Source organism: Ostrinia furnacalis, unplaced genomic scaffold (assembly GCF_004193835.3).
Source record: "Ostrinia furnacalis isolate ACB-3 unplaced genomic scaffold, ASM419383v2 OfSCF4495, whole genome shotgun sequence".
NCBI lineage: Eukaryota > Metazoa > Arthropoda > Insecta > Lepidoptera > Crambidae > Ostrinia > Ostrinia furnacalis.
Genome location: NW_021134734.1, coordinates 443,559 through 446,008, shown reverse-complemented (window position 1 = coordinate 446,008; position 2,450 = coordinate 443,559). Strand labels below are relative to the sequence as shown.

The following is a 2,450-nucleotide window of genomic DNA, read 5'->3' as shown; positions in this document are numbered from 1 at the left end:
TCCAGGCTCTTCCCGCGACCTTTACCAGATCGTCGGTCCACCTAGTAGGAGGCCTGCCACTTACTCATACCACAGAATAAATAACCACTCATACGGAAGACGTAAATAATTATGTTTATCAATAGCACCTATTTATTAACATTTTGGTTATTAAATTCTTCTATCGTTTTTAGCACCTATTTATCAACTTTTTGCTTAATTATTCTATCGTTTTGATTATAATATTAACTATTTATGACTTTTATTTCTACAATTGGCATCTCACAAGCACAGAAATTACCTCATTTTTTAATTTCCTGTGGTGGACCACCATATCACATCACACAAGAATGTGACTATTCTGTCACGTATACGTACCTACTTACAACGTTCAACTAATAAGGGTGACTTGTCTACAGCTGTAGATATTCGTAGATGAATATTCTTTAATAGTTCGTTACCATTCGCATAATTTATCTGCTTACTGGTTTTTGCACATCTTGCGCACAGTGACGGATAGTTAGCATCTACAGCTACGCTTCTGTCGATAAGAAGTGAAAGTATCATTCTACTCTGGGCGTCGGACTTGTCCAATTTTTTCAATGTCACATGCGTAACTAGTTTGTTTTATTATTATCTTGGAACTCTGATACATACGGAATTATTCGCCAGTGTAACCAACGGGGGCGTAGCTCAGATGGTAGAGCGCTCGCTTAGCATGCGAGAGGTACCGGGATCGATACCCGGCGCCTCCAATTACATTTTTAATTGTGTAATTTTTATACTAGCAGCACGTCGATCACAAACTAGATCATTTAAGTACCTAATAATAATAACTCAATGCTTTAGATTAGTTTTTATTTTTTTATAGTAAGACTGTTTTTAAAGTTAAATTAATCCTAGACTGAATCTCATTTATCAGGTGTCATGGCGGGCGTTTTCTACGTATAAAAAATAGTCGAAAAAAAACGCTCAAAGACTACTGTTACTCGAGTTACGAAACATCTACTACTATCAGAAATAGGGTAAATATCAGGGTATATATCCTTATATGAAAGCCTTTAAGCAATCTACAGTCCACCAGTTATGATTGGTCACCCGGGGCGTGCCTAGTGAATTTATGGCCTAACCACTTCATAAATGTTAGTTGCGAGTTATGTTTATTGTTTAGTGTTGCAACCTTTTTGTCCTGTGTTACACAGCAAGTCATGTATTTTATTTGTCACTGCGACTGTTGGAGTCACATAAGTTTGGCACCCAAGATCAAAAGTTTTTTTAAATGGTCTAACTACAATTCCACTTTCTTCACCATGGTGAACGTAGTGGAAATCTAGGTACCTTAAAATGTGGCTTCTATGTAACGCCAAGTTGTCTATGGCAACTTTAACACTGTTATACCAAATATTGGCGAATTTGTTCTAACACACCCGGCTTAGGCAGAGAATTACTGGCCAATATTGTCACTGTAGGTGCTGTAGGTACACGAAGGAGTAAGTTCAGTTATTAAACATGCTTTCAAAACACAAAATGAAAAGGCATTTCATATTACGATTCAATCAAAAGGAGAGTTTATTGCGTTGTATTGGCATGGGAAAACGGCGACCTATCGCTCGCAGAAAGCTTAATATTTGCAGTTACACGACAAAACCAGCCGAGACTAGACATTTTTATAGAAGTATCAAAATAACATCTTTCAAGTTAACAGCTAGGTATGTCGGTAATAGGTTAAAGGTGTTTTTTTTCTGTAAATTCTCTGTAGCAGCTTCATATTTATATGAAAATAATCTTCACATTGTCCGCAATGTTGGCTATGTTTTGTAGACTTCAAGACCGAGTTTCATTTAGTTAAAAAATAGATTTTATTTCAATTACTGAATAAAACTTATTTAATTACTCCTGAGGGAGTAAAATTAAATTATTTCATAGAAACGGTCAAGTTGAAGTTGTAAATGACCAGCTTGATATTTTTAACTTCTCAAGAAGAAGTCCTGAGTTTAAATTCGCTGTACAATTTAAAACTTAATTAATTTTACGGGTCCGAGAACTCTTTTTATTCTGAAAGTTTTTATGCTTTTGCCATTGCTGCACCCAGTTTCCTGAAGAGGGATTCATAAAATAAAAAGAGCCGTTATGCTTGAATGCATCAGACGACTTAGCGATATCTTTTATGGCCGGAGTTTGTTTTATGTCTGTGTTTACCTTGTCCTGCGTGTCTCGGATTTATCGCCAAATCGGGAAATCACTGTCATCCTTTTTTATTTAAGGTTTTGTGACACGTAATTTGATTCCGGGTGTGTGGGGTGAATGTCGTAGTGTTTGGCTGGGATTGGACGTAAACCATAAATGGGACTTTAATTCAATTTCACTATTTGCATTGGAAATAGATCACTGAAAATTACTACGTAAACTGTCATGAATTGATGAAAGTTTGGGTTTAGGTATTAGTATTGCACATAAATTGGTCACTTTCT

General features: G+C 36.0%; 1 non-coding gene across 1 annotated transcript; it reads left to right on the top strand.

Annotated features, from left to right (window-relative positions):
• The first annotated feature begins 661 nt into the window (after window positions 1-661).
• TRNAA-AGC (transfer RNA alanine (anticodon AGC)) lies at window positions 662-734 on the top strand. The gene has a single exon. It is a non-coding gene; the product is annotated as a tRNA-Ala (tRNA).
• The last annotated feature ends 1,716 nt before the right edge of the window (window positions 735-2,450 follow it).